The sequence below is a fragment of the Melozone crissalis genome, unplaced genomic scaffold, assembly GCF_028551555.1.
Source record: "Melozone crissalis strain CALT ecotype California unplaced genomic scaffold, PUWL_Pcris_2 ptg000023l_1, whole genome shotgun sequence".
In the NCBI taxonomy this organism is placed as follows: domain Eukaryota; kingdom Metazoa; phylum Chordata; class Aves; order Passeriformes; family Passerellidae; genus Melozone; species Melozone crissalis.
This window is the reverse complement of record NW_026535801.1, coordinates 27263428-27273230: the sequence shown is the minus strand read 5'-3', so window position 1 is coordinate 27273230 and position 9803 is coordinate 27263428.

Genomic DNA, 9803 nt, shown 5'->3' with positions numbered 1-9803 from the left:
GTGCTGGTGGTGTCCGTTCCCCCTCTCCCGGCCCCCTTAAGATGGCCCTAACTAAGCTCAGTGTTAACTGCTCAGAGGACAGGCTGAGCAGTTTATTTTCTTTTCTGTCCCACAGTGAAGTGACAGAGCATCTTTGTCCGTTGCAGGTGATTGTAACCGGCGCTGATGTGCCCAGCAGCATGTGTGTGCATGTTCAGTGTCTTTCCAGGCATCTCCTCTGTCCTTTTCAATAGAAGAGATGTTTGAAAGTATGTCTCAATTTTGTCTTGTTATTTTTGCCTTAGGAGAGTTGGCTAATGTGAGAAGAGAGTGAGGTTTTGGGGGTTTTTTTAAGACGTATAAGTAAAGTGGGAGAATCATTGAGTCTGTTTTGGGATTTTCATTTGTGAAACAAATTTATTTACTTTCCAAAAGCATGTTTTAAGGTTTAATACTTTAAATTGGGGACAATGTTAGCATAATGTGTTTATCCTGTAGTTCAGTGTGTTTCAATGGAAGCTGTATACTCTCCTTTAAAGTGCAGGGGAGGGGAGGCATGGTGAAGTTAACTGGGTGTTCAGATTAATTCACTTGAAATGAAAGGGTGACAAGACTGGGGTGCATTTCTGCATGGTGACTTAGGCCAATAAGGCAGCTGTTAGACAAAATTGCCCTTTTGGGGTGGGTCAGTGTTTGCAGAGTACATCGGTGTTGAAAGCATTCCACTTTCTGGGGGCAAAACGTGAAGCACTGTGAGTGACACTGCAAAAATTTTTTTTCTTCCCTTTAATTATCTTTCACAATCTGAGACTTCACAGATTCCCATTAACTGTCTCTGGCTGCCCTACATATCTTAGGCAGGCCGTATCAGAGCAATCATTAATTAATCCCAGGGAGAAGCACTCATCTGTGCTAGTGAATTAGATCTTCATATTCCAGCCTGCCTGCCATCCCAACTGAGCTGCATAGCTCCAAGGAAAATCCAGTGGGCCCTTCTATTCATGTGACCTCCTTGACTTCAGTGTTCTTCCTAGAGACCACTATCAAATAATTTTTCTTCCCTATCAGGATGTATTGCTTGGTTTCTGGAATTTCCCCATAGCCACGGAAATGCCATAAATAAGGGGCTGAACACATAAGTAAGGGTTCTATGAGTGATGGATGGGAGGAGAAAGGCATCAAGACTGTAGAGGAAGGAGGAGGGAAAAAGAGACATCCATTCCTTGACATTTAGTGGAGGGTAGCCCCTTCTGGTACAAAATGTATTCACAAAAAATAGAGCTGGGATAACCAATGCTCACAGACATTTGCAGCAAAGCAGTGGCTTCTGTTCACTGTTGTGTGTGTTGCCTTTGAACCAAGGATTCAAACTGTACCTTTGTGTGAATGGATTTGACCCCAATCGTTGAAATTCAAAATTATTTAAGCTGAAAGGAAGAAAATCTTGTTAACTAAAATCAATTTTAATCTCCTCGTATGCTTGTACTTTCTAAATCACAAGGGAATGTTACTTTTCTTTTATTGATAGAGAGCATTAAAACATGTCCGTCTGTCACTCCACACAGACAGTGGTACATTCAGTAAGCATAAGGCTTTTGCATATTGATGTTACTCTATAAACTTCATGTTAAGATTCTGAATCTTTATGTGTTAGAAAATAGTGTCTGATTAGATAGCTTTTTTTTTCCAGTATATATCAGCTTGAATTTGGAAGAAAATAAATCTGCATTTAAAGCCTTGGAGTCTTAATTTTTGTTTTTTGAAGTTAACCATCTGACTCTTTTTGCCTTGGTATAACTATTGCTTAAAACATCAACCATTCAAAAGTCAAAATGACAAAAAAAAGAATTCAGTAGTTTTTTCAAGTTTTCAGCTCATTTGGAGTTGTAGGATTAGCATATGTCATTCTTGAACATCTACTTTTTTTATTTACATATTGAAGAGAAAAAACTAGATTTCCTGTTTTTTCAGATTTCCTAGCTCCCAGATTGTGTCTTGGCTTTGAATGAAGTAGTTCAATTTATTGAGATGAATAGGAAACTCTGCATTTTCAGAAAAGGCTACTTTTGTCCAAAGCTGTCATTGTGCTTTGCCAGCCTATGGCTCAGCTATTCAGCTGATGACACCTGCCAGTCCAGTCTGCTGCCATGCTTTAAAAATCCTGGCACTGACATGTACTGCCTTGAGAATTCCTTATGGCATGCTGTCCCTCAGGGTGTCTGTGCCCTCCTATAGCTCAGAATCCACCTTGGCAAGGGGAAAGGTCTCAAGAGTAATTAAGTACCAACCTGATGTGAGAAGTGGCTCCAAGCAGGAGAAACCTCCACAGGATCCAAACCCTGTGAGAGGTATGCCTGGGGTCAGCAGTCTCACAAGGAGGTGAGGGCAGAGGAGATTTAATGGAAAGCATCTTAATGCCAGAAATAAAATTTTAAGGTTAGAGACAGCTTCTCATAGAGGATTTCTGCTGGTTAGCCTTCAGAAAAATGCAGGCTTGCACTCCAGTAGCATCTGCTGTCACAGACCCAACTCTTGTTGGTGCTCCAGGCTCATTTTTTTTTTCTTCTGGGACAGCAAAAACCACACAAACTGTAACAATAATTTCTTTTCTCCCATTACAAGAAATGCTTAGATTGAGCCAAAACCAAAGGAAAGCTGGTGTGAGTTTGTATCCTTACCTCTCTAGACCTTTCCATGGGATTATGCAATTCCTCTTTGGAAATTCCTGCTACTTTCTCCTCCTGTCTGTACATTCTCTCTTGAGGCTACTTTTCCTTCCATCATCTCTTAACAGCAAGGGAGAGCCTTTCTGTTTTGTGGCTTCTGGTTTCCTTACCAGAACAGCCTCCTGGTCAGCCGCAGCTGGTGTTCAGGCTTTCTGGTCAATTCATCTTTTTAGGGAGGAAAGGCATTTTACTCTCAGCTATATCTTGGGGAATTTCAGTCTAATTAGAAGATTATCAGGATTTTATCATTATCCCTAGCAATTTCATTCCAGTGATTAAAAAAAAAAAAAAAAGAAAAAGAAAGGACATACCAAACAGACATCCCACTCAAAGCTGAGTTCACAGTGGTGCAAGATATAGAATATCAGCATAAAACAGTTTGAAACAGGTTTGTAGAAAGATTTTCTAGACAATTACACACCCTGCTAATACCATACTAATGATACTGAAGCATTCACTTGTCTGCAGTTCAAAGTGCTGCATTTTTAATATCCTGGCATCACAGGTCTCTATCTGCACTTGTATCCAATCACAACTCCCCTGAGCCAAGTAATTCCTGCTGCTGGAGATACTGTCTAAATATCCTAGATTGTATTTACTGTGCAATGCATTAAACAATCCTGAATCACTCCCAGGGGAATATTCTAGTTCACTCTCTGTGCAGTTGTGCTCTCCAGCAACTCCTGGGCTGCAGCCAGGTGTTACTCAGAGAAAGCTCTGATTTGAAGCCCCCAAATATCTTGCCTAAAGAAGAACCACAGGATGTGTGTATGTAGCTTGTTGTTGGTATTTTCAGATAATGCTTTCCAGACTGGATTTACAATTGACTCTATTTTCCATTAGGCTGCATGGCTGCAAGTGCTTCCTCTCTAATTGCAGGTATTTCAATGTGTGGTTTCTCCTCCTTTTGTCAGAGCAAAGCACTGACTGGGGTGCTTGATCTTGCCAGCACAGAGCAGGGTGGGAAAGGGGACTGAGACTGTCAGGGATCTTCTGAGTAGGAAGGAAGGAAGGAAAAAAAGCCTGAGGTGTTAACCAGGGTCCTTGCTTCTAGTTATTGTAAAGGTCACAAAAGATTCCAGCATGCATTGAAACCTTCTCTTGAGAGCACGGTGTGATGGAGGTCTCGGAGCTCTTCGCTGGCATTCCCTGCAGTCAGGTCTGTAGCAGAAGTCCTGTGCTAGCACTGGTTAGTTAGTTCTGTGTTAGCACAGGTGCTTCACACCCACCACCAGTGTTTCATGGCTTTGGAGCAGCTCCCAGTGCTTCTTACTTCCCCTGTGTGTGCACATGCTCTGTAGAAGGTGTTTTCTCTGCACTCTGGTTTGTGTATGCAGCAAGTTCTAGTGCATCTTCCAAAGCAGTGAAGGACAAGTTGGGTCTTCTACCAATAAAAATAGATGCTACACTTGATCCCAGCCTAAAGGCACTGCTGTGGAGGCAGGATGTGTGACTTAAGTTGGTGGGATTGACTTTGTTCAGATGTTCCTATGGCACAGTGTGATCCAGCAGTGACCTGGGAGATGGGGTAGGGATTGCAATGAGCACCTGCTGTTTTGAGGTGCAGGATGGCCTGTTTTGGCAAGTCCAGAAGTGAGGGGTAGGGCAGGGCAACAGAGAAAGCATGCCTCTACAGTTGAAATCTAATTTTTCTTACAAAATTTTGAGATTTTGGTTGAGTTTATTCAAGACTCATATCTAAAAGCTTGGTTTGCTTTGAAGATTTCAAACCTTCCATTTCCAAATCAGGCTTTATTGAAAACCTTGTTTCTCTTTAAAGGCTAATGTGCCCATGCCATTCCTTGACATTTTTAGCATTGTATAATAAACATAAAGAAACAGATATCATCCATGTGGAGGCAGTGGGAAGCTTTATGTCTTTTATCACAATTTCTCTTTCTTCTAGCAGTCTGATCAAATAAGTGGGAGGACGAGGGCAAGATAGCATTTCAGGCTTTTGCTCCAAAAAAGGTAGACTAGTACAGTTGGGGGATTTTTTAAAAGTTGGTATGCAAGAAAATTGATTGGGCATTGCATTTAATAAAAAATAAAAATGCTCAGCTATTCTTGTATGCTGTCTTCTAGTCTTCAGTAATAAATGATCTGCACAGCAGTTTTTGTTCTGTGACATTCGGAAAAGTTATGGAACAGCAAAGGAAAGTAAAAAGAACTGATTCATAAAACAGATACTCTGCAAAATGTCCTTGACTTTTAAAAATATCCTTGGAAAATGTCATTCAGAAACAATAGTGATACTATGGAATGTATCTCTCCACTACTCTTTTTTTTGGTGTTTTGTCTGTATCTGTAGAATGCTGTCAGCGAGCATTTGGTGTCTTGTGGAAGAATAGAAGGGAGAGCAAAGGTCCTGAGGCACCCAGCATGGCCCCAGGAGCCAGGAAGCCCTTAATCCACACCCAAGCAAGTCCAGTCTTGCTGCAGCTCCAGTGATGGTCAACAGCTGAGCTGGCCACAGCAGGTTTGGCTCATGATGTGGTGCAGGGCTCCCATAATGGCACCTGCCAACAGGCAGGAGCTGTTTGCCTGTGATAAACTGGAGGGACTGGGCAAACTTGGGCCTGTCAGTGCTTGCCCCCAGAAATCATGTTCCTTGCCTGTGCCTCCCTTTGCCTTTAGTCTGAGCTTTCAGCACCCTCTGCTCCTGAGGGGAAGGCATGGAGCATGGGCGGCTCCACTAGCAAATACTGTAAAGTTTTTGGTGACTTGGGTCATCTTACTGTGTTATTCCCTCTGCCCAGGTGCTCAGTGCTGTCCTCTGCTTGTGGCAGTCCAGCTTAAAGTCTGCTCCTGCTTGGAAGCACGCCCAGAGCATGGTCATTTCTCTTGTTTCTCTTTCCAAGAAATGAAAGTGCTCGGAAGCCTGTGGATTAAGCGGGGAGGGTGTGAACTTTGAATTTTGGTGTTTCCTTTCTTTTACCTTGTTGGGGTGGCAGAGGCAGATGTCTTCCTTTGTGTTTCTTGCTGTTATACAGACACTTAATGCAGTCTGAAATCAGCTACTGCTAGGAGGGGTAGTTTTTTCCCTCCTTCCTTTGACATTCCTTCCTGTAGAAGGAGCTGCTTGGTGAAGAATCTGTATGGCTAAAAATAACATTTTAGTGTTTTCAGTGAGATAAATCCCCCTGTCAAGCTCACCACAAGCTGCACAGACCCTGGTACTGATAGAGAGGAGCTGTTCTTGCCTCACTGTCTAATATGTCATTCATCACAGCCTTGAGTATTTGCTAGTTTCAAGTAACTGTGTAATCTAGTTTGATCTATTTCACCATGAAATAAAGAGGAAACAGACATCCTCTGTTTTAGCAGGTGAGGATGCATATGTGAAAGATAATGTGGAGTCATTTAGGTATTTAAAACAGATCCAAAGTTGTGGAGGAAGCCCTACCATTTGGCCCTTTTCCCACATAAAGTGTGAATTAAATTTGCTTTCTTATATATGTCCTGTCACGTGTTTTTCTAGGGCCTGGGGGCTGCATGTTCTGCGTTAGACCAATGCATTTCATCATAACATGATTGGTTGGTGGCAGACATCTGTCCTGAACAGCTGGATGCATCTAATACCACCTATTTTTCACAGTTTGCCCCTGCAGTTACAGCAAATAACCCCTTTGAAAATACTAGGGATTGGAAAAGATCCTTTGGGTAACATGTGTGCTCAAAACCACACACATGCACATGCACAAAATCAGAGGTGCGGGTTGAGCAGAGATGGGATGGGGATGCAGAAGTTATGGACTAAAAGCAGCAAGCAAAGGAAGATCTGTGGCTGGGAAGCTCTCTCAAGGTGTGTCTCTGGGATAGATTTCCCTTCATCTCTTCCCCATCCTGCATAAATCACAGTGCTTCTAAAGCACAGGTTGTTTTTTTGTTTCTGCAGACAACCCCTGCATGATGTGAGTGAAGATGCTGTGCCAGTTCTTCTTATGTGTTGTACATTTTATGTGACTATAAAAATAAAAATTTATGCTCCTTGCTGCTTACTGTCTACATTTTTTCCTCTCATGTCTGCTCTGAGCAGTCATAAAAAGGTTACTTGTGCTGTAGCTGGGATTTAAGATCAAAGATTTTATTAGCTTGCAGGAAGGCTCTTCCTCCCCGTCTGCATCCAAACCAGATAATTTCTATTCTGTTAGCAGCAGGATCAAACCCTGAAAACCAATGGAAGAAGCTTCCTTTGACCTAAATGGTGCAAGGCCAAGCTTTTAGGCTCCTGTTTTGTGTGTCAGAGACTATTACTGTCACAGGAAGCATAAGCAGCCGTAGCTTTCCTGCATAGTAACAGAAGACTGTGCTTCTAAAAATTACTCTACAAAGTGCTTTTGCAGAGCAGCCTCCCCAGGGTTCTCCATCTGTTTTCATATGGAGATTAATAACAAATTGTTTGGCTAATAAACTGCTCCTTGCTGTCTCTGAAATGTGACCATTTCTTTTCCCTCCCTCCCATGGACAGTTATTAGATTCCTGCCTGCCCCTGTGCACCCACGTGGGGGGCATCACTAGTATGAGATGCACAGCAATTTTTAATGTTTCAGCTCCATAGCAAGGCTTTTAAAGGGGGAAGATTTTGGTGTGTGGCTGAAGGAACTGGTGCTGTGGACAGCTGTGTAGTGCTGAGGGTTGGTCTTATTCTTAGAAGTGGTAAAGAAAAGGAAGAGAGGAAAATGAAGCTCTTTGTACGCTGCTGTGATTTCTGCAAGTGCCCATTTCTTGTTTGCAGCTACAGAGAAAATATTTCCAGGAAAAATGGGACTGAGGCTTGAACTTGTTCAACTCAGCACAACTCAGCTGTGGGATGTAGGACTGAGGGTGGTATTTTGAAGGGCTGTGTTCAGAAGTTCTGGACCAGCTGGCAGGGGATATTCTAGCTGCTTCATTGGGAAACCGATGAGACAAAAATAAACATGTACTGTGAGAACAGGCTCAGGATCAGGAGGGGTCTTTGTGATCTTCAATCTGACTGCTCTCTAATGAAAACCAGAGGACTTTCCCTCTTCTAGTCAAGTATAGGTGACCAAAATTCTGCCAAGACACCCAGTCCAGATTTGGAAGTTTCCCGACAGTTTATCACCCAGTGATATACCAAGGGACACCTACCCACTTTGGTAAAACACCTACCTAACATCTGCCTTTTTGCATCTTTCAGCTTTTTATCTTGCTATATCCTCCTCTGCTGGGTCATAAGTATCTCCTACATACTTTTGGTTTTGATGTAGGCAGACTGACATCAGATTTTACCTTCTTGTGCCTTAAACAGAATAATCTGGGCTCCTTCACTTCCTTACCCCAAGGGCTTTGCCTCAGCCACAGCAGCAGAGCTTCTTAGGGGCTTGTCCCCCATGGCCCATTCCCTCTCCTTTTATCAGCAGGAGGAAAAACTGAGCTGCCACTCTCAGATTACCCTGCTGTGGAGGTGTTTCTTGTCCTGGTGGTAACTCACAGAGGCAGTGGCTGCCATAGTGGGGTGGAACATCAGACACAGCAAGATAACTTGGGGATCATGGGCATGTTCTGGTCATTAATCAGGGTCTGCCTGCCTGGTGAGCACAAGAACAGGACACAGATTGCCAGTGCCTGTCTATGAGAGATTCAGGAGGGATATCACCTTCACAGTCAAGGATGACATAGTCCTGTGGGCTTTGGCATCACACTGAGAACTGACATTAGCTTATCATCCACTGTGAGTTTAAGCAAGGCCACAGCTGGATCAACTTTAGGGAAAAAAAAGAAGCCCCACTAAAAATATTTGCCTGTAGCTTTGTGTTATTTTTAAATGTTACTTGTAAGTGATCCCCTTCTCAAGTCAGTAGGGACTGAACATGGAACTACAGCCAGGAACTTTGGGAATCTAATCAACTACTGTGTCTCCACACTTCTAGTAGATTATTCCAAAAGTGATGCTTTTGGTTTCTCTGTTTCCAGGCCTGTTTTCCTCACTTTTGGAAGCAGAATCTCACTGTTGTCTCAGGGGCTCATTAGGTTCAATCACATAATTTCAAGGTTTTATAGATGCAAAACATGAAGTTTTACAGCTGATTTTCAGTGAAAAATATTAGAGTCTATTGTACTTCCTGAATGAATTTACTACAAAGAGTGAGTTTATTCCATTACATAAAATAATTCCATTTACCCCTAAAGGCATTAAAACAAAAACAAAACAAAACCCAAACAAACAAAAAAGCCAACAAACAAAAGCTTACATGAATTTCTGTTTTCCAGTGTGTCTACTAATTTAGACGTGCATCTTTTATTGCAGGTGTGATGGCAACAGACTCTTTCCAGCCATGCTGCAGAGCTCAAAGTATTGTCTGCCCAGTAATTTAGAAGTGGTGTGGCTTCTGGAGTACACTGAATCTTGAGGGGGGTTTTAAGTCCATTTTATGTGTCTTCTGATCACCAGGGAAGATTTATTTTCTCTAATGCACAAAAATAATCTGAATTGTTGAATTCTTCAAGGCTCCATAGAGCCTAATGGGCACAGTCTTAGGTGTTAAAGTGATACAATTACAAGTTTTGTGTGGGTGTGGTGTGTTTAAGTGTGAGCATACCAGGCATAAATAGTTGATCTAAAGTTCTGCACAAAATTTCAAAACAGACCAGCAAAATCTTAGATCTGTGGGAAGACCAGGACCATACTGCCAAATTTAAAAATGCTTAACTTTTTTCTGTCATGCTTTCAAATAAAACTATTTCCCCAGCAATATGTAGGCTGTAAACTGTGATACTTGTGTTTCTTAGTTTCCTGTTAAAGGAAAGACTCAGTTACTAGGTAGAAGCTTAACTATTGGTCAGTTGCATTTTTTTAAATACAAATGTTCACATAAATGTTCAACAGAGCTCTTCAGAGTTGTTAAAATGTTATTCATTGTATTCAGATTTGTACCTAAATGCTTCATGAATACTTGGAACAGTCACTTTCCTTAAATGTTATGGAATCTGAGAACCATTAACCCTTTTTCCATATTCATGGAGCAGGATTTGCCTGCCTCGATGCATGTTTAATTATGTTTTTACTTAGGCAGCTTTCCCATGGATGACAGTTTCACTTGATATCGCTGTTAACTTTGCTTGAATGAGGAG